The 26,985-nt window shown below is 41.5% G+C and overlaps 1 long non-coding RNA gene across 1 annotated transcript; it reads left to right on the top strand.

Annotated features, from left to right (window-relative positions):
• The first annotated feature begins 1,294 nt into the window (after window positions 1-1,294).
• Window positions 1,295-26,985, top strand: LOC118242389 (uncharacterized). The gene is made up of 3 exons (XR_004776811.2): window positions 1,295-1,538; window positions 26,023-26,086; window positions 26,277-26,985. It is a non-coding gene; the product is annotated as an uncharacterized LOC118242389 (long non-coding RNA).

Below are 26,985 nucleotides of genomic sequence, written 5' to 3'. Positions count from 1 at the left end.
CCACAAAATGCCTGTCATAATGGATAATGATTTGTACAGCGAAATGTTTGCTGTAGTAGGAATGCAAGGATAAATAATGCATATGTAATTGATTATATGGGGGGGGGGGGGGGATCTGTCTGTCTGTCTGCCTCTTTGTGTTCTGCTAATGATGTAACTTTGGTGGCAGTCTCTCTCTCTCTCTCTCTCTCTCTCTGCAGACATCTGCAGTAGAGGACTAGTTTTGGTAGCCTGTCTCTCTTGTTCAGCCTGTCTCTCTGTGTCTGTCAGAAAGAGACCATTGTACTAGCCAACATTCGTTAGCAAGACCACTTTCGATCAGTTTTAGTTCATTAATGTGCTCATGTCATATTCAAAGCCTGTTAATAGCCAGAAATTACAAATCACGAGAAATATAATTCATTGCCCTTCTTCAAACTATGCAGCCATTGCCAACATACGATAAGTTAAGGATTTAAATAGTGAAAATTGGCTCCTGGATAAAAAAAACACCCAAACATTAAAAGCTGCTAGCAACAGAACTCAGAGTGGTCTATCCCAAGCCTGCTTTGTCTCTGCTGTGCTCTACTTCACCTTATTTAGCTGGTTAACAAGAACTTCATGAAGTTAAAATATGTGCAGAGAAAACACTAAAATGTGCAGGAGAGGGAACACATCTTTTTTTCTCCATCTGACACTACTTCATTGTTATGGCGATCTTTTCAGGTTACAGGCTTTTCCTCATTCTCATCCCAAAGTGGTGCAGCTTGTGGGTGGAAGTTGTTATATGTCTAAAGGAATGTGTTTCAGTTCAACAGGCTTGGGTGGGTGGGTGTATGTCTGGGGGGGTAAATGACTGCAAACAATGCCTGCCTCTGTAATGCAACAACACTGTTTAGACAAGTTCTCAAATCAGGCACTCTGTGCGTGTGTGCGTGCGTGTCCCCAGTCTCAGCGTTTTAAATCACTTGCACAGCTTTGTTGCATTTTAAATGTGGATGGTCCACTTGAAGCAAATTTGAACTGTTTGTAACATGTTAATAAACAGTAATATGTTGAGTTATAAAAGATTAACAGTGTGCGTTCAAATTAATTGTAGGTAATTACTTCATCTCCGTACCTTCATTCGCCTTTTGAGGAATAATTTTAATATAAAATATCTAATAATTATTAAGTAATTAAGATATTTATCTGGGTTTTTCTTTATTATTATTATTATTATTTTCAATTAATTTTATAATTTATAGCTCCTCCCACTCACTTATTTCTTCTGTTCTACTACACATCCCGTCAGGCATCGGATCTTGGGCGAACTGCTAGTGGCTTAGGCGGCTTTAGGCGTGCTTTGGTTCCTTGGGCAAGTTTCGGAAACTGTTACGGCCACTGAAGAGCTCTGTTACAGTCCTCTCGCAGTTAGGCATGTCACGACAAGTACAGCTCCCGAGATAATGGATTAGTTATTCACTTTTCATTCAAAACTGTGGATTTTCTGTATTCATTTGGATTGGCCTGTGTAACTCCAACATTGGATATGTGGTCCGGTCAGACTGCGGGAGATGGTAATTTGCTCTCTAACATTTCATAACTGAAGTCATGTATACTAGGACACAGAGCTGGTGCAGTTTGTTAGCACAAACAGCCTAGCTGTCTTGAGTGAGTTGTCTACACATGAAGTTCAGTGAAGGGTAACATTTAATCTTCAGCTGTTCAGAGTGATTGACAGAAGCGAGAATTGTTAGGCTTCGTGCTCAAAACTCTTAACTCAGACGACATTCTTACTGAGATCTCGGGCGTACCAGCTTTTCGTCACACTCGACAAAAACAGAATTTTCCCTAGTCCATGCGCCGAAACGGATAGCACCAACAATCTTTTACCTAGTTCTGGGGATCAGTATAAGCGTATATACTGAGACTGAATGCAAAGTTCTTACTGACATTACGGACGTCCAGTTCTCTATATCGTTCCCGTCGTGGTTGATTATTCTTGGCAATCTCAAGGCCGTTAGGCTGGCCCCCTGTCGTATGGAATAAATAGGGCCATTGCAACTTTATTGTGTACTAGCTGAAGCCTAACCGTAAAGCCTAATAATTGTCCTGGTCATTTTGCGAAATATGGAGCAAGTTAACTTGAAATCACGCTCGGTTTAACAAAAACAAAAACAAAAATGCTCTAAACACGCACACGTGCATGTGAGTGGAGATGGATAGATACGAATAAAAGTTGAAAAACGTATCCAACAGATGAGAGCCTTGACTTGCAATTGAACTCATAAAAAGAACTATGAACGTGTCCTTAGTTCCCCCTGTAGGTGGCGATGCCGGACAATTATGCACTATTTTCCTTTCTCAGTTACATTTCCTTTTCTTTATATTGCTAAGGAGATTTTTTTTTTCTCAGCAAAATAATTGATACCCAAATGTTATTTGCCTTATATTCTCGATTTGTCCTACTTTTCTTGCATTACAAACTTTCAGTAGATAAAATAACTTTAACCACATTTGTCTTTTTCTCTTCCACTGAAAATGCAAGTGATCTGCCAGTAGAAAACATACATTGTCTTACCACAGAGAAAAACAAAAAGTCACGATTGACGTTGGTCTGCGTTGGCTTCAGCGCCTCTTTGGTGTTGATGTCGCTTGTGTGACTGTCAAAGTACTGGATGTCACTTTGGAACTTCAAGCTCACAGCATCATCACTATACTGCAGGGTTTGTGTCCTTCCACCTTTTCACTACAACACTCCTACAAGTTTGGTAGAATGTGGTTTGGGAGTGACGTAAAAAATACTAACCCTCTTCCTTTCAGAAACAGTCCATCTTCTACGGTCACTGCCCCCCAAAATAAGTTTATATATGCATTAATTTGTGTGGAATTGGCTCTGTTCTCTGTACTTTGCTGTTTCCCATTCAACCTCACGCATGGCCTGCTGTTGCTGGAATTCCAGCCCCCATTTTTCTGTAGCAGGTAGGCATGCTATGCTTGGGGCTCCTCCTCTGACTGTTCATCGACATGACCCCTGAAAGGGATGGGCTGCAGCCTGGGATGCCACATGCTGTGTATGTGCAAGTTGTGAATCGGGTGGCGGGTTGTCAAGATTTTTCTCGACCTGTGGTTCATCAGTTCAGACAGGAAGCTGCGCTATGGGGTCTGAGAAGCACAAGCAAGCCCCATCTATGGCCAGGGTCTGATTCACAATTGTCATTCTTTGCCCTGCGGGAACAGCCTTACGGTGGCATTTGATTCAACTTGTCAGGATCCACATACCAATCCAATGCCTGTCGGTCTGTTTTAGGAAGGATGTCAGATTTGTCTTTTAATGTCACATCCAAGCTTTTGTCCCTGTCTTCTCCTGAGGAGAACACTACACTACATACACACAATCCATAATAATCTGTGTAATCCGTGTAGCCCAACATGTTCAGGATCCAGGACATCCTCTCCTGGGTGTGCTTGGTAGCTGAAGAAGTTCTAAACTTTTAAAACACAGCGTCCTGAATGGGGCAGTGAATGCCGTGAGTTGATGCCAGGTCAGCCATACCCGTTGATGTCCTGTGCAGCATTGTATACTATACATGCCACTGGATTTTGAATTTTGGTGGATTTGTTTTCTATGAGCTACAAAATGTCAAATCAAATGTATTTATATAGCACTTTTTACAACAGATGTTGTCACAAAGCACCTTTACAACTGTCCAAGTCCAAGCCTTCAGTGAGCAAGCCAAGGGTGACAGTGGCAAGGAAAAACTCCCTAGAGCATGAGGAAGAAACCTTGAGAGGAACCAAGACAAAGGGGGTGCCCATCCTCGTCTGGCCAAGAGCGGTTGTCACAATAGTAACAATTTTATGAGAAATAGAAGTAAATCCTGCAAGAGAATGTCCATCAAGGGCAACAGAGAAGTAGTTGGCGGGGGTGGAGGTGTGTTGGGCTACAGCAGGGGATATTATGGGTAGTGGGAGGAGCCATGGCAGCTTAGATAGGTTGAGGCTCATTAACATCATGACATCCTGGGTAGGTGTACCTCAGCAGAAAGATAATAGATTATTAGGCATGTCCAGGTACAAGGAACTCTAATGTGCAAAGATGGACTTTGGCAGATCTAGCTATGGCAGCACAGCTCAAAGGAAAGAGCCAGAAGGAAACACAGGCATGGCACCCTGGAACATCAGCACTTCACTGCTCTAAGTCAACAAACTTGAGGGACAAAAAAAAAGTGAAGTGACAGCATCATAACATCCTAGTTTACCATAATTCTCAGTGCCCATGGACTGTAGAGATAGGTTTTCAGCCTAGCCTTAAATATTGAGACTGTGTCTGAGTCTCGGAACAGTTGCAGGAAAGTTATTCCATAGTGTGTGAGCTTTATAGGAAAAGACTCTGCCCCCTGCATTAGATTTTCTTATTCTTGGTACTAGTAAAGAGCCTGCACCTTTTGATCTAAGCAGGCATGATGGGTTGTATTGTGTATGTGGCTCTTTCATTGTGTTCTACTTCTTGACTTTCTCATTAGTCAGTCGTAAAACAATTAGCAAAATTTTATTTTTTTCTGCCTAGTCACCCATGATACAAGTGTGTTTTTATCTGTATAGATGCCATCCTTAAATCTTTGTAACCACTTAATCCAATTTTTGCCCCCTATCCAGAAGGTCAAACTTTGGCAGCGCTCTTCATGCTGGCAGAATGAGCTGAGTAGTCTATTAGCGAAGCCAGTAGTGTCTTTGAGTGTCTTTGAGGAATGTCTTTTTACTCAAATGCATTCATGTTGCCATAATGCTAAACACACTATACAACTGTGCAATGCATTCTGATGCTACTCAGAGACAAAGGCATGATGTGCACCTCAGCATGTATGAGAAAAGGACAGAGTAGTCTGTCATTTTCCAGTTGTATGTTATTTTGAATTAGTCCTTTCAACAAAATGCTTATGATAGAAATGAACATTTTGTTTTCTTGAAATAGGAAGATATCTTAATCATAAAATAATAAAGTAAATCATGAGGTAGGACCGTACCAATATGGCCAAATTAAAAGTCCAAAGCTGCTACTATTATCTGTAATCGGTATTTCAGCCTATACTGATTAGGCACTGTGGAAGGGCCAGTGATGTGTCTAGCTGTGAAACCTGAGATTTGTGAAAACACTCAGCAGAACAAAATGTTGGGGTTCATTTCACAGTTTCTTTACTCAGAATCATACAAACTCTCTTCAGTCCTCATTTCAGTCCATTCAGATAGAGCACATTGAAAAGGGGCATAGATTGGAGATTCTAAGCATCTTTACATTTACATTTATGGCATTTAGCAGATGCTCTTATACTGAGCAACTTACAAAAGTGCTTTGTCATTTACTCAAAGAATACATCCTAGCTAGTACAGCAGGTTAGAGTCCAATATACCAATGATCTATAATTCTGTAGAAATACAGGGATCACTGCTGATGCTTAGAAGTACAAAATACATAAGTTCTATCTTAAACAATGATGTGTAATAAATAATAAGTACTAGAGTTTGTTAGACAACATCAGTGTAATAAACAATACTCTACAATAAATACTAATTTAGTTAGTCAATATGGAAACAGGGTCACTGCTCATTTAAATATTCTGTGAATAGATGGGTCTTCAGTCTGCATTTGAAGACTGCAAGGGACTCTGCTGTCCGAACAGCAAGTGAAAGTTCATTCCACCATCTGGGAGCCAGGACAGAGAATAGTCTCGATGCTTGTCTTCCATGAGACCTGAATCATGGTATTTCAAGCCAAGCCATACTTGAGGTTGGAAGTGCTTGAGGTACAGATCGAGCTTTGACCATTGACCTCATGTATAACATGGGTCTATTTCTGGCTTTGTAGGCAAGCATCAAGGTCTTTGCAGTTTCTCCATCAGAACGGAGATACCATTGGGACACTGGCCCTCACCCTTGCATTCCATCAGGCCACTCTGAGCACATCACTTCTGTTCTGAGCACATCACTTCTGCCAAAGCGCTAAAGGCAGATGGCTGTACTGGCTCAGCACTGGCTGTTTCTGAGTAGGTTTGAATCTGTTGTGCTGTGATCGTAGTGAGTGATAGCAGGGCACTGTGCCAATCGTTTGATTCTAGATATAGCAAATATTTTAAAGCTTTGATCCTCACCAACATACTAGTGAGTGGGGAAAATAGATGTTTATAAAATCGTTATTGTACTAATATATATGAGGATTTATTATAGTTTAAGATTTATTATAGGGAAAATGAGCTGAAATATCCTCCTGAAGTGGATATTGATGGGTTTATAGGAAGCATTTTCGAATTCCAGACTGAATTTCACGATAAACGATAGTTGTTTGAGGGTACTTGCTGCCACCTTGTGGTTAGCCTTTTTTCTTCTTCTTCTTCTTCTCTCTCTCTCTCTCTCTCTCTCTCTCTCTCTCTCTCTCTCTCTGTCTCTCTCTCTCTCGTATTTTAACTGTACCTGGGTCAGCTCACTGGAGCATAGTATACCGATCCCGCTCTGTGGAACAGGTGTGCCCACAAGCACCTGTCCCACTTGAGGTGATTCTTCAGGTAGGATCAGTTGTGATGATGACAGTAGCCATAATTGCGAATGCTACTATTAGCTGTGATCATCAGACTATTTCAGTACACACTAATAACGCACTCTGCGGAGGGTCTTATGAACACCTGTGGTTTGTAGTTATGCACGTAAAACACTGAATCAGACAGATCGACGAAAAACCCTGCTGTGATTTGAGTGTGCGTTTGATGAGCGGCTGCATTCACCTAGATTGCAGTGCATTTAATAATTTTTTAGATAACTTTCCACTTATCTATTATTTAGGAGAACCAGCTCTGCGATTGTTATCAATGGAAATGTTGAACTGTGTGCCATTTATTATTTATGAACTGTAGATAATGGAGAATATAACACGCATTGTGTAAACCTTTGACTAGAGTGTAAGTTAAGATCAAATAATTTTTAAACTCGAACAGAATTCATCTACCTTGGACTTATTTTCATATGGCAAAAACCTTATAATAGGCCTGCTATTACCTGTAAAAAAAACTGCTTTCCTGTAATTGAAAGTAACAACATCGTAAACATCTTCTAGTGGAAGACAGTCGCACGTAAACTGTCGCAACGGAAACTGTTCCGTTGTGTTCTTCCACCCTCCAAAATGTGTCTCAGAATAACTCAGAATAACTTTGTTGGACAGAGTGGACAGAGTGGTGAACGTACATGTTTAATAACCAAATAACCTCCTGCCTCCGGACTTAGCTGTCAGGGGTTTGCGAAATTCGATTTTTGTGTATTTAAAATAATTAAATGTAATAAAAAATACATTGTGGAACCTTAAATAAACGCGAGCGTTAAATGGGAATGTTAATCTTTTATATTTTAGTTAGTTAGTTTGGAGATCCTGATGCAAGCTTCTGTTGGCATCAGTGAGTTGGGGAAATATGAGTACACTGGATTTTCTCTGGAGTTCCCTAAATCTTTGTGGGATATCACCTTGCAGTCAAATTTGGTGATGAATACCTTTATGTTTTATGCTTTGTCTCCCCCTTCTGGACTTTCTGCTGGAGTCTGGCGCTTACACTTTGTGCAGTACTACAGCATGTGTTATGGAAATGAGCTAACATTAAAAACTATTTTTGACCAAAAAAAAAACCGCTTTTGACAAATTGCAAATTTATCTGATGATGTATATGTTCATGTCAAATTTGTGTGATATGAACATATATTTTTATTCTGGAATATAGAATTATGTATAGTAATTCACATTACATAAATTACACTTTTTTGTTTGCTATACATCTGATAAATGATAAACTGTTATATGTTTAGGGAGGTTTAATAGCATACAATCAGGTTTTCAAGCCAGTGTACATGTGGCAGTGAAGATTCATTTAAATACTGCATTGTTTCCTCACTATCTCACTACCTCATACTGGCTTGAAACTGGATTGGTTTCCACTAAACATCACTAAACAGCTTGAAGAACTGGCAGACCAGAGAGTTTTGTTGTTCTTATAAGCGTTTATTTTCTGATCATTCATGGTATAGTGATACATGTCTCAGTGTGAAAAAAAGAAGTGACTAATTATAATTACAAAGTGAAAACATTTTCTGAATATTGCATTTAAAGCAAAATTCCATATGTGTTGGTTAGTTCAATTTAGCACTGGACATATACTATATCTGATATTTTAGTTCAGCAATTACCAAATTATTAAAATAGTATAGTTTGTGTTTTTATGTAAACATGTCTCATTCTATATTAACATAAATTATATTTACAGCATTTAGCTGATGCTTTTATCCAAAGTGACTTACAATTATGACTGAGTACAACTTGAGGCTTGTACTCAGTCAATTGAGGGTTAAGGGTCTTGCTCAGGATTCCAACAGTGGCAACTTGGCACAAGTGGGGCTTGAACTGACAACCTTCCACTTACAAGTCAAGTACCTTAACCACCTTAACCACAAAATTTTAATATTCAGTTCTTTATTTTTTCCTCAAACCATTCCTCAAACTTACATTTGAATGAGATTGAACTTTCAGCAATGTTTTCTGTGTACCATTCTTCTGTGATGTCACTCATAAATTAAAGCCATCAGCCCTCCCTTGCTGTGCATCACAGGACGTTTACCACTGTAAGGGGTGTGGTTAGGCACAACCCACAGCTTGCATCATATACAGATTTCAACCATGGACCTATCACATAGTGTATATATGCAAGTGATATGCATATATAAAGTCTCTCAAGTGACATAAGAAAATCTGTGAATCTGAATGGCTGGCAAAAATATGGCGGGTTCCTACTGCTGAGTTAAAGAAACCACTCAACTCCTAATAGTCTAAAATGATTACAGGAAAAATGTACCTTCATACAGTGCAAAGTGTACCTTGGTACAAAACACATGTTGTGTATACTAAAACTAGCCATGATTTGTGGTAAATGGCTTCAGACTTTCAGACTGTATGTTCATGTAACAGCAATGTCCCTTGCTTCCCAGGAGATGGCAGAAGTGCTCTATGTTTAAACATGAGTGTCTCACTGGACTTTCACCATGAGTTCTCACTAAGCTAGGTTAGGACAACTAGTTGGTTGTTTTTGTAGACTCTGGTTATATACTCACCAGTCACTTGATTATCTTAATGCCTATCTTACACCTTCTTTCACTAAGCCACCATATTAGTTACATCTGTTTTACAGGTGCAGTCTCTGCATAGAGTTACAGCCTGGACAACTGGTCAGTCAGCATTTATCCCATTCATCACTTCCCACCATGGCAGTACTGCCAATCCATGATGTGTGTGTCGGAACATTCTCCACATATTGGCATTCGCATGGTAGTGGCTTGGATGAGGGTGCAGAGGTGCTACAGGTTGACACAGCTCAGTTCTATTGGTCTGAAAGTGGACAGTCAGCCAACGGTGGCCCTGTGCTCTGGAACTAACCAATGATTGAAGGACTAGAAAACTTTAACCTCAGTAGGGCATGACAATAGATGGTCTACAGACTCTAGATAAACCAGACACATAGAACATGATTCTCTGAAACATGCCTGTGAAACAGATTGTCTAAAATTTTTTGCACTGGTTCATTTTTGCAGTGGTGCATGTTGTCAGTTATTTCTCAAGAGACAGATTAATAAGATAGTAAGTTAATAACAGTAATAGTAAGTTTGTAGGACCAATGTCTGGTCATTCAGGTGTGCATACACATAAGATATGTCAGTCAGGTTTGTGCCCCTTATCTGCTACAAGATTTCGTTAGTCCTCATATTTGGACTTACTAGCAGTGAAATTCAACCCTCCTTAACATTCTCCATTACATCCAAAAACGTTGAAGCATTTCAGAGAGCCAGGCTGTGTAAAAATACACCCAGCACTGCTGTTAACTGCAGATGAGATACTTATCAGTTCAAAGTAAAAACTACTGCAAAACCTGAGCATGAACACACCCACCCACACCTATGCTTTAGAGAGACTCGCTCCTCGACTGCCCTCCAACACCTCACATTCTCCACAGCACATCACAGGCTCACAGCGACTGCGCTGCTCTCTAGGGCCAGGCCAACACACTTTCTCACCAGTCCGTGGAACAGCCAGAACCTAAACACTATGGACCTGTGATGTGTACCCACTGTCCATCCCAGCCCTCATCTCTCAAAATCATGTGGAACAAAGTTCACTGTTAGTAGGAGTGATATACTGTGTAGAGGTTCCAAGTGCATTCAATTGTATATCCTTAGAACACGTGTTCCAAAACCAGATTAGATTCATGTAAAATATCAGATATACAATATACATTATCTATCTATTGCTCTTCACCACCAGCTCCAGGGACTTTTCTCTGGTTTGTTGTAGATATTATCTCTGTTTTCACATACACAATAACATTGCATGAAAAGCATTGTTTTTCATTTGGTGAACCTTTCATGTTCTGTATACATCAATTGGTTACGGTATGAAATGCAATATTTAATTTTCATTTTCTGTGCACAGACACTACCAAGCTCGTCCTGAAATTCTTCTGCCATTGCATTAGGATGAATTTGGGCATGTGGAACACCAGTTTAAGCGTTCTGCCTCAGGTCCTTGAAATCCCAGTTTCCACAGTCTGAACATGTTTATATAGACCACCTGCAGGACTGTTGGAAAACCAAGTTTGTCTTCTTCCTGATGGCTATTTCAGTTTTACGTTCTCCGAAGATTAGGAATCTACAAGCAGCCAGGGATTTCTCTTCTTTCTGTCCTTACCACATTTCCTGAGGTGTAAAAAGGAGCCGGTCAGTGTTCAGTCTCCATAATTCCTGCTCCAGCTTTACCAGGATTAAAATTCAGAAAGTAGAGTTGCCAGGATTGCTACCCTGACTAGCCCATCCTTAAGGTGACCTCAAGACCACCAAGGATCGAACTTAATGGGGAATATCAAAGCCTAGTGGCCCAAACCCTAAATAAGGTGCCCACCTCTACACTATCTCAGCCTAATACTATATCCAGTGTGTGGAACTTTGGTGGGACGTTCAAGTGCACTTGTAGCTGTGTTATGTTGTGGCCTGATTCATCATTACTGGATCAACTGAGCAGATGTGCTGTTTCTTTCTGTTCTTTCTTTTCCCTCTGGAGGCCCTGGGCCCTCTCCACACCCAGGCCAACTCCATCCTACACAGGCATACCAGATCAACACAGCTGCTCCCTTTCTTCACTGTGGATTAAACTGCATCATGGGAATGATGGCTCATATGACAACTAAAGCAAAGTGGTTAAGTCTGTTCTTACTGTGGTAAATCAGTACCAAAGTATGGCTCCTTCATTTCAAGCATTAAGGGCTAAAGATTTAGATCAGGGGTTTCTAGTCTCATCCCTAAATCTGCAAATGGTAAGTGTTTTGGTGGTGCTAAGGCATGAGAAACCTGACTCAAATGATCAGGCATCAGTGAAATCTGTCTGTAGTTCATTCAAGCTTGGTACAGAATACTTCTCCTCTTGGGTCTTTCCCTGCTGTATCTATTATGATCTGCATGCCTGTTTCAGTCATAAGGTGCAGATTACATCACTAATTTAACTTCTTCAAACTATAAGGGATGAGTGGAGTGAGTAATGGGTGAGTCGTGGTAGTGTGGGTTTCCTCCACCAGCAGTGCAGTAACCTTCCTGTCAATCACATTTTTTTAAGTCCATGCTGAACTTATACCTGTTTAGCTAGACTTGTGCTTGAGATGTACATTTTGGTGTTCATGGACATAAGAGAGATGTAGGTGCTGTGTTCCTACCTCTTTCAAGTGTTCACCCAGCAGATTGGATTGTATGCCCTCATTCCCGTGCTACCTTTTTGACTCTATTCTTGGTTAAACTGTTAGAACCAGGCCTGCCAGAGTCTCTGTTTGCACTGTGGTCATTATAAATAACCTCTTGTCAGGTTCTGTGTGCTACAAACATATCTAACCAAACCCATCCCTTCTGGTGACCTGCGTGTTAACTTCATAGCCATTTGTAGGAGTGGCTTCCAGCTTGCCGTGACCTCACCTGACACGCTCACCTTCCATAACCCCAAACGTTGCAAAGGGCTTAACCAACATTCTCACATCCCTCCTAAAGGAATTTCAACCCTTATGATTTCCTGACCAGCCTCATGCACTGTCAACCACCTCATGAACTACAAGCCTTCTGTCTTCTGTATTTGCATCACACATATAACATCTCGCCTCTGTTCTCATATATCTACATATTTACATGTCCAGCCCAGTCAGAGGTACCCTTGGCCTTTTAACTCCTGGATCTTTCTTCTGTGTGATGAACTCTCATGTAAATGTTTCTTGGCTTGTTTCATTGACTGGTGCTGCGAAAGTGAGGATATAGTCCTCTCCTGAGACTGGTCTTCTCTCACAAGAGAGCTTGATGGCTACTGTCACCCTCAGTTTTCTCACTGAAGAACAGAAACTGCCACTTTGTGAAAATGGCTATTGCAAAAAGAGCTGAATTGGATTGAAAACTGATTTAGGTAAAGATCTTTATGGTCTCCAGAGCATTCTAGCACATGTCTGAAGCATTAGCCTTCTTCTCCTTCATATTGCAGTTAGTATTTTGCAGCCTGTAGGTTCTTTGTTAACAGCTTGCATGAGCCAACAATTGTCTTTCTGAACATCTGATGCCACACTCAAAATGTGCCACAGAGCATCACGTATCTACATGTAACGCTGATGGGAATGCACAGTACCTTTTTAGACTGCTCCCTTCTGGTAAAAGGTTACAGAGCTTTTCATGTAGGACATCTCGGTTCCGAAACAGCACTTTCTTCACATGTCTTTAAGAGGTGTTTTTTTTAAGAGATAATGTGTCAAGTGTGTGGATGTTTGTTGTTTGTTGTTTGTGTTTGAACGGTAACTGCAACAAATTCCTCCCAGTCAAGCCCTGACTGATATGGCAATAAAGTATTGAAACGTGAAACCTGAAACTTGAGGGTTCTTTAGTTTTCACCTGTTCTTGGTGTCTCATCTTACTCTTTACGCTCACGTTCAACATTTATAACAATGTAAATGAGAGCACTCACAATTGACTCCCATCCTGTCTAATGATGGGTTTTAAATTACAGAAAAAACCTCAAGGTTTGAAAACTAGATCTGCAGGAGAGAGAGCTTTCTTTCACTTTATTCTCCCAGAACCCCACAGAAAAACGCCCCCTTATTGGGAGGAAATTATATCATTATATAATCAAATGAGGATGCAATAGTGTTATGTACTGGGGCAAGGAAAACAAACAACAAAGAGAGCCACACGTCATTTTCTTTCCACTCCTGAATCTTATAGTTCATAAAACAACATAAGAGCTCTCTGCGTAATTCAGCTTTCCTCCAGGGAAATGAACTGGAGAGTTTGGCATCAGAGAGCAAGCCTTGTGTTTTTGGGCCTAATTGTTGTGGTGATGGAGTGAGGGAACAGATCGGAGAAAGAGAGCGAGTGAGAGAGATGTCTTGCGGTCACACACTAGTATCCATGGCAATTGCCTTCCCCCCTGGACTGGTGTCTCCCTTTCAAAACATCCCTTCAACAAACAGCCACTAATTGGAGCACTTTTTGTGATGCCTTTTTTTCTCCAATGATACCCAGCCAGAAATATCAGCATTATAAAATATACAATTCCATCTGTAAGTAATTTGACAGTGACAATTTTTTTTCTTTCAGTTCCTGCATATTGGGTTTGAAATGAAACAGTGACTCTGGAGGTTAAAGCCCAGAATACCAAGGTTCATAAATAATTGGACAGTTGTTTGCTTCGTTGTTTCTTGGTAACCTGTGTGCATCACTAGTTCATGTTTCAGAGAGATAACCACAGGTCTAAAGTTGCTTCCTGATGTGCATTGACATCTGGACTCTTGCTGTTGTCTCGTAACATGAGGACTCGGTAAACTCCAGGAGCAGCAGGTCATCATGGCGCTGAAAGAGCCAGTACTGGGAATGTTGTTAGAAAGCAAGAACACACTGGTGAGCGCAGCAGACAGTCTGTCATACCTCAGAAGGTCACAATGGTGAATGTCTTTCAGTCATGAAGAAATATCACCTATATTAGGAATGCTGTATCAGTTATAGAAATGAATGTGTAAAATGCTACCCTAAAGAGAAAACACTGGCAAATGTATACCTTCTAAAAGGCTACGTTGCATTATAATACTAAGAAAATAAGTAAATAAGTGAAGTCAAGCCAATTCAAACACACTGTTAAACCAATGTGAGAGTTCTTGGGTTTTGGGGGTGTTGTTGTTTTTTTTTTTTTTTGGGTCCAAAAAGTGGAATGTTCTGGATTTGCCAAGTCAAGTCACCTGACCCGAACCCCACTGAGGAAAATGGCCCCTGAACAAGTGAACAAACAGGAGCTGCACATTGCATGTGGCAGTGTCACCGTAGCACAGTCAACTTCTGGTGAAGTCAGCGGGTTTACGGAGGTCATGCGGTCAACAACGGAAAAGAGTTTGCAGTCAAATACTAAAGGAGTAATAATTTTATTTCCGATTGGATTAATTTGCCTGAATTACTTATGGACCCCAGGAATAGAGGGACAGTGTATAAAACTGCCAGTAATTTGGGTGTGGTTCACCCATGGGTTAAACTGGGCTAGATTGTGCCTGAGTGGATTCATAGTACTTGTATTACCTTAAATTATCTAACACTTGTATTTGATCAGTAAACTTGGTGTTATGGCATGTGTAACAAATTCTTTTTGTGTATCAATGGTGTGCATTGTGTTGTGTTTGTGTATTGGTGATGTGCTTGTGTTGTGTCTGTGCATCAGTGGTGTGCTTGTGTTGTGTTTATAGATCAGTGGTGTGCTTGTGTTGTGTTTATTGATCAGTGGTGTGCTTGTGTTTGTTTATAGATTTGTGTTGTGCTTGTGTTGTGTTTGTAGATCATTGGTGTGCTTGTGTTGTGTTTATAGATCAGTGGTGTACTTGTGTTTATAGATCTGTGGTGTGTTTGTATTTTGTTTACAGATCAGCGGTGAGCTTGTGTTGTGTTTATAGATCATTGGTGTGCTTGTGTTTACTGATCAGTGGTGTGCTTGTGTTTATTGATCTGTGGTGTGCTTATATTGTGTTTATAGATGAGTGGTATACTTGTGTTTATAGATCAGTGGTGTGCTTGTGTTGTGTTTATAGATCAGTGGTGTGCTTGTGTTGTGTTTATAGATCAGTGGTGTGCTTGTGTTGTGTTTATAGATTTGTGATGTGCTTGTGTTGTGTTTAATGATCAGTAGTATGCTTGGTTGTATAGATCACCGGTGTGCTTGTGTTGTGTTTATAGATCATTGGTGTTTAGATCAGTACTGTGTTGTGGTTGTGTCTTTGAAATGCAGTGTAATTGTGATTTTTACTTTCGCTATTTCTGCATTCCATTTGCCTGTGAAGGTGCTAACAATATAATTTACAAAGAACCCAAAAGATGATGAGTTGTCCTTTGTACAGTACCATTTAACAATTTCTCTTCTATGAGCTTCCTACAATAATCCATAGAATAGAGATGGAAGTCTTTAGTGCTGTTCAGCCTGTTAGGTAATGCCAGTCCATTATGTGCTTGTACTGTGACCCCTGCCATTTTGTACTTAGCAACTTAAATGCCACAAAACCCAAGTTAACAGAAACTATATATTTACTACTGGCTTTGCATAATATTGCAAAATAGTGAGGATTTATAACATATTGCATGGAGAAGTCCTGCCCAAGCATGTGTGCGGGAGACTCTATGCTTGATCCGGCATCTTTTTTTGCCTTTAATAATCATAAACCAAGTGGTCTGGACTGTGAACACACTGGGGTTGTTTCAGTTTTCCTTTCTTTGACTGTCCCCTTATGTACTAGGCTGGGTCTTCATGTGTTTATATCCTATATGTAAATGTGTCGTGTGTGTGTATATGTGAATATCTCTCCTTGAATGTGAATATATAAATGTCTTTGTGTGTGTGTGTGTGTGTGTGTGTGTGCGTGTGCGTGTGTGTGTGTGTGTGTGCGTGCGTGTGTGTGTGTATGTGTGCGTGTGTGTGTGCGTGTGTGTGTGTGTGTGTGCGTGCGTGTGTGCGTGTGTGTGTGTGTGTGTGTGTAATTGTGACTTCATGTGTTTATATGTAAATGTGTCTTCCAAGGTGCTGCTTGTGTCTCAATGGTGAAATGAAAAGTGTATGAGTGATGAAACTGCTCTCACTGTGCAGTCAACATTCCACAGCAACCTCCTGCAGTTAATGACCCCGCCCTCAAACTCTACAATAATCGACTTTGTCAGGGTACTTTTTATGTTCTGGTAAACCAGAGTATTACGGTTTGTTTTTAGTTGATCTGTTTTTCTAGCTCAGTGCAATGAGAAGTACACTTTGGACTGGATTAGGGTCAGACAGCCTTTACACCCTGTTTAGGAAAGAGTACAGATTAAACCAATTAGTGCAGAAGGCCCATGTAACTAATATCCTGCTCAACAGTGGCACTAAGCAGTCTGTGGTAAGATTGGTTGATTGTCATGCTTTCAGTCTTAAGGATTTCATTCTTTCATTCAAGGACTTTGAGCAGTGGAGCAAACATTTTAGTGCTGCCCAGAACACTTTAAATAACATGAAATGCTCCATTCATTATCTGAAACTGTGACATTTATATAAGTAAATACAGATGGGATGCTAAGTGCACAACAGTGGAGCCCCACTATGTAATACAATCCAGAATCCAAACTCAGTAATAGATCTGATCTTATGCTTAGGGCTAGACTTAAGATATGCTTTAAAAATTTTGATTGTGAAGTCAGTCGTGACTGATGCATCCATGCAGTAATTAGAAAATCATGTTGAACATTGGGACATACATGTTGATGAAGTAATCGCATTATTATTGGGGCACAGAACATGTGCATCATCAGGTTTAATTTTTGTTTATTTATTTGTTTTGATTTAACATAATCAACTTGTGAATGCTTTTACCAGAACACTGATTGCTCCTATGTATATGCAAGTTTTGAAAAGCTACTGAATTTGTCAAAGAAAGTAAAGTGTTTTTACATCTACTCAAAGAGTAGCAGGGCTGTTATGGGAGACATTTGGCAGGTCATCAGAATAAGACTGTTTAACAGGACATAAACTTCAATGTGCCTTTATGGTGTGTATTGCCCATTAGCAGCTGTGCTGTTAGCTAGCGGCTAGTTGTGGTATCCCTGCACAGTGTATTTGAATGTGGCTTCGTGGCTGAGCTTGGGGTAGGGGTTGGGGGGCTGCTGTTGCCATGGCAACGTGCTCTGCTTGGCCTCAGATCAGATGGTGTTAAAGAGGCATGCTGATTGAGGCAAAATTACCCAGGCTGTCTCAGCACTAATGATGCCTCTGGAATGATCGTTGCTGGCCAAAATACGAAAACCTCTAAAACCTCTGGTTCTGGTTCTGACTGTGGTGTGTGTGTGTGTGTGTGTGTGTGTGTGTGTGTGTGTGTGTGTGTGTGTGTGTGTGTGTGTGTGTGTGTCTTTGTGTATTATAGGCATGCTCACCACCCGATTTATTGGTAATCCCTACCTGGTATATACACTCACTGACCCCTTCAGGTGCACCTACCATGTTAGTGTAGTTTATAATCACACAATTAGACAGTAGTCCATCTGTTTCCAGGTGCATATTTGCCACCCTCATTACTGGTCACTCATTACTCAACACTCATCACTCACCACTGGTCACTCAGCACCCATCACTCATCACTGGTCATTCATCACTCATCACTGGTCTCTCATCACTCATTTCTGGTCACGTTCTGACCACAGGACTGTTACTGACCATATAATTTAAAATGAAAAATGACGGCCACTCAGTCTCAAACAACAGTGACACTGACATGGTAGCGACACTGTAATTGGGGTTGTAGCGGGGGTGTAGCAGGGTTGTAGCAGGAGTTGTAGTGTGGGTAGTAGCAGGGTTGTGGGTGGTAGATGTACTGGTGTTTGTAGCAGGGTTGTAGCGGGGATGTAGTGAATTTGTAATGGGGGTTGTTGCAGGGTTGTAGTGGGGTTGTAGTGGGGGTTGCATTGGTGTGGGTCTTGTCAGTCTTGTTAGCTTTATTTGGCAAACTGCACTCAGTCCTCTTTAATGTACAAAGGGTTCATTTTACACACCAGTAGGACTAATACACACAGACACATGCATGAGTGCAAATAAACAAAAACATGATTTTGTTGAAATTTTCTCATGCAGCCCCTGGTGCTTGAATCTGTCTACATTTGAACAAACATGACCAGGAAATTTGAAAAATGAAAAAAAAAAGAAAGGAAAAATAATTAATGTTTGTTATAATCCTGCTGCATCTGTTTTGAAACCCTCACACGATAGAAGAAAGCACAAAGGAGAATATTAAAGCACCAGTCAGCCCTCCCTGATCTGAGTCCTGTCTATCTTTGTCTGGAGTTCCCCTCCAAACCACTGCAACTCCCTCCCACATGGCATCTGACATGCCGAATCTTCTGTGCCCAGCATCCAACATAGCAATCGTTCCAACTGCTGGAATCACCAGCGCATAGTGGGAACAGTCGCTAGCTTAATACCCACACTCAGCAGCCATAACGGACATGTTCCCAAAACACTGTTTTTGTTTAGTTGACATTGTCACACACACAACCCCCCCCCCGCCCCCATTCATCACATCTTTGGAGGCTGAGCATCATAGAAAGTGTGTGGTTGGGTGGGTGGGTGTGTGTGTGTTGGGGAGCATGACAAAGGAATGTTCTCATCTTCCTGTGGATGAGTTAAATTGCTGTTTATGTACCGGTGTTTATATTTTGTATGGTGTAGGCTGGTGATGGGATGCAGACACAGGTCTGGACAGAGCAAGGCGCGAGTGGAAGGCAGTAATATACTCCACAATAATATACCCAACAGTAATATACCCCACAGTATTATACCCCACAGCCACTCTGGCTCAAAATCTTCCTCTTCTCCTCCTGCTACTTCCTCTCACAGCAGCCAACATTCACTAATGAATATTGAAGTGGGCCTGAGTGGAGTTCTGAGTGAATTGAGCTCCTTAGTCTGCAGTTTCTCCCCTGACAGTCTAGCCTCTCCGAGCTGGGATCAATGGCTGGAAAGGAAATGATCCACAGTGGGACAGTAGCCCTGGACACCCACTTCCCAGGAAAGAGCCTCCGCTGCCCCCATCGTCAGCAGTCCAGCGCCATGGTGATGGTGATGTCCTTCCTTTGCTGGCCTTGTCTCACCCCTCGAACTCCTTTTCCCTGATGCTCCCGGGGAACAGTACCAGACCAAAATAAATCGGCGTCTTCACAGCGAGCTCCTCACCCCTGCACCTTTTGGCAGGGCTGACCTCTTCTTCAGTCTGCAAGCGTCGAAGCTTTCCCCCCTCCACCCGAGAGCGGCGCTCACCTTTTGGGACAACATGGTTCTCATTTGCTTTGAAGTGTGTCCCTCCCCTCCCCCCTCACTGTTTGTTAATGAGAACCATGGAACACAATCAGTGCTGGGGAATGAAATGTGATGAACAGTTTAAATGGGGGGGGGGGGGGGGGGGGGGGGCAGGACTGGGGATTGGCTCGAAACATCACACACCCTCCCTGCCTGGGACACGGAGAAGTAACGGAGGTAACGGCAGGACGGCCATGTTGTCAAAAGCTATGCTATTGGTTCCACTAGCATAGCAAACAATGCTATTGGTTCCACTGCGAAGCCTCAAACGCCTGGCGGACCGAAGCAAGACAGCAAACGCAGCCCCATGAGCAAGGGCACCTGTGGCTTTGGTCTAAGAGGAATTAGTAAAACAAAATAAACACAAAAAAGGCAAAATAAAGAAAGAGAGCTTTGAGGAGCACATGAGGGAGGTGTTACATTTTGCAGGGAGGTGACAGCAATCCAGCGTTCAGCATACAGTACAACACCGGGTGGATGCAGCTCCCGAGAACCCACCACCCATCTGCAGAGGAACCAAAGAGCCCGGCGAGAGCCGTGTTTACTTTGGAACGGCTGCAAAGAGGCAAAGGAGAGACGACAGGTCCGCCCCCGTTCCTGTAAACGCCGCAGTGGCAGACAAAACGGAGACAGTGTTGGTCTCACTGCCATCCCGGAACCAGAAGAGAAACAAAAGAAAGAAGAAAAAGATTATTTTCTTGTTCTGTCCTTTCTATTTTTGAGCATCCCTGGGATTATCGTTTATATGAAAGATTAGATACAGTTAGAAAGAGAAGCTACTGTGTCAGTCCTTACCACACATTGGAAACGCAGTTGGTGTAATCAGAGTTGACTGGGTGTTTAATATGATATGACTGCAGCCATTGTCAAAGGGAATGTGATAAAATAATACTTAAGAAATGCATACTTCACTCAGACATGGCACTTATAGAAATTGTATTTATATTAGTTGCTAATTGTAGCCTACATAAATACATAAATTTCAATAGGTAATCTTGTGGCAATGTCTATATTTTGTAACCTTCCAGTAAACTTATTCTGTTTCATTTCATAAATAAATTCATAAAATGTCCATGGGGTTTACACAACCCAAGACTATAATCTTGCAATACTATATGCATGTGTGTGCATTTGTGTGTGTAAATGAGAGACATGGAAAAAATGGCAAGACAATTTGTCTCATATTCTCATTAGGTATACACTAAGAATGCCTTCACTTTGTATGTTTGTGTCCATGTAATGTAGGTAATGAAGTTATATTGTGTGTTACACATGACACTTCATTGGTCATTCTGAGGGGAACTCAGTCATGTGCACAAGATACGACACAATATGATAAAATACGATTTGATCTTATAGAATCTTCTGAAATTTGTTCTGCATCTCTTAGCAGCTTGTCTCACAAATTCACACACTCCATAGAGCACTTTTACACATGCTTACAAAAGCAGCACACACCCCACCAAACATCTTGCACAGCTCACACTTACTACTACAAGTAATGGAGGACTGAAGTTTGGAGACCTAGACAGGAGAAGGGGCTTACAATTTACACATGGGCTACATTCTGCAACACCAATGTTCATATAGATTAATTTTGGGGGAGGGGGTCTTAAAAACATTTGTAGATACTGTGATGTTTTTGGTGTACCTCGCAGTTCTGTTAGGGTCCTAATGTCTTATACCGGGGTTGTGCCATATTCTGCATGATCACCAAACAAGCTGCATAGGAGGCACAGACTTTTCTTTGGACAAGATTTAAAGATGACTCTATGCCCATCCTTTCTTGTGAAGGAACCACCCTGTCATGATATCCATCATTTGGATGTGTGCAATTAACTTGCTGATTAGCCAACTTCTGGAAGTCCCGGTTTCTGTCGTTATATTGTGGTCACATTTTTTGTGTTTCCTCTGCTTTCGGCAGACCTGATTCGACTCGTCTGCCCATTACCTGTGTCGCACACCTGACTGTGGGGTGGGGGTGATGGAGCAGGAAACCCACGAAGCACTCAGCGCATGCCATTCTCCACCACCAGAACATTAAACAAAGCTAGACGTCCCGTATAGCTCGCGGCTACTTCTCCTCATGCTCTGCAGATGCGCAGCCCGAGGTCTCGTGATCCTTAAGAAAACACAACTTCGGATGTTTTGAAGGTGTAAGTCGTGTTTTTATTCTGAGCAATGAGTCGTCATGAATACTTTATGGTTATTGTCACCAACCAAAATTATAATGTAAAAATAACAATAAAACATTAACTCGTTGATATAGCCAAATGCAATTGGAAATGAATAGTTCTGTACAAGGTAACCCAGGGTAACGGCGTACATGGCTTTGTAAGGTATAATAGTGCAATGAGAGTTCCCTTGTAAAAATGTTATTGTAGAAAGTTCAAGTTACAGCTTTCCAGAAGATACTGTTTTAAAGCAAGGAAAAAATGCTGAATAGCAACTAAGGATATGTGAGTTATTGGCAAACCACAATGTTTTACTGGAAATATGTGTGTGTGTGTGTGTGTGTGTGTGTGTGTGTGTGTGTGTGTGTGTGTGTGTGTGTGTGTGTGTGTGTGTATGTGTGAGAGAGAGAGAGAGAGAGAGAGAGAGTGTAAAAGATTGAATCAGGTTTGTAGTACAGCATGACTTATGTTTGGTTGCAGCAGGTGAAGGCCTGACTCAAAAGCAAACCTCAAAAAGTTAATGGTAGACACACATGCTAAGGAGAGTGCATTTCAGAGAATGCCATGCACTATAATTTTACTTAGTAAGAGTCCAGACTAAGCCATCATACATCAACTTCATAGGTGTGATTTATACAGTGCTTGTCTGTGCCTCTGTGGTAGTTAATGTCCACTGGTGCTTGTGAATGATACAGTGTGGTTTCTTCTCCAAGCTCCTACGCCCCTCAGATGCAATTTTATCCCTCACACACACACACACACACACACACACACACACACACACACACACACGCACGCACGCTTTAGTGGTGGTTCTTTCTTGCATGGCTAACACACACAGTAGACCGCCAGCTCCTCTCTATACATTAGATGTGATTGTCACATGCAGCTACAGAAGACAGCCTTGCACATATGTGCATGCATAGGCGTGTGTGTGTGTGTATGCATACACGTGTGTGTGTGTGTGTGTGTGTGTGTATGCGTACACGTGTGTGTGTGTGTGTGTGTGTGTGTGTGTGTGTGTGTGTGTGTGTGTGTGTGCGCTTTTGAGCGTGTAGACTCAGATTCACCCCATGACCCTGCTAAATCGCCTCTTTTGAATTCCCAGAAAGCATCATCGGTGCATTCTTAAGCCTAACAGTAGGACACTTTACCACCATAGGGATTAATCTGGAGAGATATCTAAAAGATTCTGCTCTCACTCTTTCTCCCAAACACAACTGTTTGTTGTTCGTTCCTAAGTTTGCGTTTGATCTCCATGAGAGGCCGTAAATCCTATGGGCTTTTACCCAGAACAGCTTTTGGACATTCACACAAGGGTCCCCCCACACACAGTCCCCCATTCTCCCACCCCAAGTGAAATTAGAAAGGAGAGTATCATGTTACTGCAATTCAAATTAGCAGAATTTCCCAACTGTTTTTCCCCAAAACAGTCTTTCTCTACCTAGCTGGGCAAACACCTGCATGTTTCCATGGCAACTGCCTGGCTCAGCATAGCAGTGGGGAAAGACAGCGATATTCTCAGTGAGGTGTTTATTCAAAAAGTTCTAACTCACTAAAAGTTCTGACTTCGCTAGGTGAGACTACCACTGTCTGAGCTATGAAGTCATGTTATTGCAGACAGGCTGTGAGAGGGAGAGAAAGAGATGAGATGAGATACCTTTAAAACACCCAGTGTTCTAAAGATCTTTTCTGTGAGGAAACTGAATATTTCAAAGCATGTCCTCCATCATAATATTACTTTAGACCAAAAGACAAATGCATACAATGAAAGACATGAAAAATGGCTATAAAGTTGTCCAGCTTCTTTCTCCCTGAACTTTTAATGTGTTTATGTGTGTTTGGGTAATGATAGCCAAAATGTTCAAAAGTCAATAGGGAGGTCACATAGTAATTATTTTTCTATCATTGTGGGAAATGCATTCTTCTTAGCCAAGAGGACATTGTCGGTGATGTCGCACCGCCTTGTGTCTGTAACTGACTTCTGTTAATTTTATCTAATCTGCCATTTACTACAACTTGTGTGTGCAGTTTCTTCATCACCCAGTGTGTTGAATTAGTGGCTAGTAAGAGAGAGTAATGGATGTGGTGTAACATATATGAGAGTGTAATGGATGTGGTGTAACGTATGAAAGTGTAATCAGTGTGGTGTAACATGATGTGGTGTAACATATGAGAGTGTAATGGCTGTGTTGTAACATATACAATACTGTAATCAGTGTGGTGTAACATACAAGAGTGTAATGGATGTGGTATAACAAATATGAGAGTATAATCGATGTGGTGTAACATATATGAGAGTGTAATGGATATGAGAGTGTAATGGATATAAGAGTGTAATGTGCTTTGTTTTGTTTTGTTTTTCTTGGCTTATTGTCTGGTTGGTTCAGGTAAGCTCTGAGTTTACTTACTTTTGCCTTAGATTCTAATAAATTCAAGGCTTCTTGTCTGAACTTAGTTGCTTGTGTGCTGTTAGCTGTAATTACTCACTGCGGGTGTATTTTCGCATTGGCCCTGCGAAATGTGAATTGGGGGGCGGACACAGCACTTACTGAAATGTTAAATTAGAATGACTCTAGATTTTATTGTGCTTTGATTTTTTTCTCTTGGTATACGTCTGTAGTGGTGATCAACACGTGTAGAAGACCTCTCAAACATCTAAGTATCTATTTTTCTCACACTTTCACAAACTTTCATCATATACATCCACAAACCTATCATTTTTCCAATATGAAATCTGTCTCCTAGACACTATCATCAACACAGATGCTGCAATCGCAGCAACCTCATTTACTCCCAACTTTAGACACAATCACGGATCGTGGTAGCAGGAGGGCTCTGGAATTGACAATTTGTTGTCCAGAAGGCTGACTTCATCTCAGCCCAACCATCCCTCCACTGGCTACATTTCCTGGCTCTAACAGAGACCTGGATCACCCCTGAGATCTCATTGACTTCGGCTGCCCTGTTCTCTGCCTTTTCTTTCACACATTCTCTGAGGCGTCTCGGCAGGGGTGGTCGAACAAGTTTTCTATTATCTCGAAAGTGGCATTTCACTCCATTTTCCTTCTCTGCTCTTTCCATCTCTTCTTTTGAATTTCACGCTATTACAGTGTCTTTCCCTACCAAACTTCACATCATTGTCATCTACTACCCTACAGGTTCCCTAGATAACTTAATTGACGAGTTTGACATCCTCCTGATTCATTTCCCCGTTGAAGGAAATTCTCCTTGATGACTTCAACCTTCCTTCAGACAAGCTCCATTCTTCCTGCATCCTTCCGCTGTTGATGTCATTTGACCTCACCTTCAACCAGTCTCCTCTGACTCACAGAGCCACCTGGACCACCACATCAAACATCCCAGTCACCCCCCTCCACCTCTCAGACCATCACTTTATATCCTCTCTCTTCCTCCTTTCTCTTTCCATCCAGTCCTCCCCAACATGTTCTTCCTCCTTCTGTCGCAATCTGTGCTCCATCACTCCCTCTTCTCTTACTTCTATTACTTTGTCCACCCTTCCTCACCCTGACTCTCTTTCTTCTCTCTGCCTGGATACAGTTACTAATACTTTCCTTTCTTCACTCTCCTCATCAGTGAATCCTCTGTGCCCTCTCTTTTCTAGACCTGCAAGATCTTCCCCACCTGCCCACTGGCTAACAGAAACACTCAGCTGCAATAGGAGAAAACTAATGACTACAGAGAGTCAGTGGAGGAAAACCTAGATTTAGACATCTGCTCATACCAATCTCTCCTTTCCAAGTTGCCACTGGAAGTAACATCTGCAAAGTCATCCCACTATAGAGGATTTTTTTTTTAATCATTAGCATCTGATCCATGCAAACTCTTCAGTATTTCTTCTTCTCTCCTTAACTCGCCCCCACCTCCTTATCTCTTACTCCTGCGGATTTCATCATCGTCTTTGAGGAGAAGGTTGCAGGAATCCACCAGTCCTTTTCCTCTGTGCCCACTCTTCCAACCAGTGTTCATTCCCCTACATCCAACTCTCTGGCTTCTTTTTTTTAACTCCTGACTCCAGCAATCCGACTACATGTCCGCTGGATCCCATTCCTTCCACTCTGTTCTAGATGATCTCAAGAGATCTGCTTCTTTTAATCTCTGTCATCATCAACAACTCCTTATCCTCTGGAAATGTACAAACTATGTTCAAAACCTCCAGGGTGGTACTAATCCTTAAGAAGGCCACACTTGACGGCTCCAAAATAACCAATTACAGACTGGTATCACTTCTCTCAAAAGCCCTTGAATGAGCACTTTACAATCGCTTATCTTTTCCTCACCCAGAACCAGCTCTATGATCCCTATTAGTCTGGCTACAAACCAGCACATTCAACAGAAACACCCCTCATAGCAGTAACAGAGAAATGTGCACCTTCTGGACCTTTCAGCAGCCTTTGACACAGTAAACCACAACATTCTTCTCTCTGTTCTCTCCAGCCTTGCTGTGACTGACTCTGCATGGAAATGGTTTCACTCCTATCTGGAGGGACAGTCCTATCAGGTAAAATGGATCCACATACAATCTATGTATACTCTCCACCGATATCCCCCAGGGCTCAGTATTGGCCCCTCTTCTCTTCTCTTTGTATATTCATTCTCTTAGTGATGTAATATCTTCTCATGGCTTCGCCTACCACTGCTATGCTAATGACACCCAATTATTTCTTTCTTTCCCACCCTCCGACATGCAGGTTTCCAAACGTATCTCAGCATACTTGACTGACATTGCATAATGGATGACAGCCCACCACTTGAAGCTCAAACCCACTAAAAACAGTTTCTTATAATCTGAAAGGTAGACTACTGCAACTTGCTACTTGCTGGTCTTCTTCTAAGAGCCGTTAGACCTCTACAACTTGCAGCAATCTAGTTCATTGGTATCTTGGACTCTAACCTACTATACTGGCTAGGATGTATTCTATGAGTAAATTACAAAGTCACTCTATAAGTCTGACTTTGTAATTTACTCATAGAATACAGAATGGCTTTGTAAATTACAAAGTCACTTTGTAAGTCACTCTGGATAAGAGCATCTGCCAAATGATGTAAATGTAATGGATGTGGTGTAACATATGAGAGTGTAATGGATGTGGTGTAACATATATAAGTGTAATCGATGTGGTGTAACATATATGCTGTGTGTCACCCTGTGTCTACCTTGTACCTCTGTGCATTTGGAGAAGGAACACCTGTTGTGCCTCACCTGTGGCACCATGAGCCCTACCACTGTGACAATCATGCAGCTTAATCATTATCTTCATCATCCTCAATCATGTATCTTCATCATCATCATCATCATCATCAATCATGCATCTTCATCATCATCATCTTCAACATTATCTTCAGTGTGGATTTATGCACAGTACAGACAAAGGCAAGAATAAAAGAATAATGGAATAT

The sequence above is a fragment of the Electrophorus electricus genome, chromosome 15 (genome assembly GCF_041902795.1).
Source record: "Electrophorus electricus isolate QZ-2024a chromosome 15, ASM4190279v1, whole genome shotgun sequence".
NCBI lineage: Eukaryota > Metazoa > Chordata > Actinopteri > Gymnotiformes > Gymnotidae > Electrophorus > Electrophorus electricus.
This window is presented reverse-complemented; position numbering and strand designations above follow the sequence as displayed.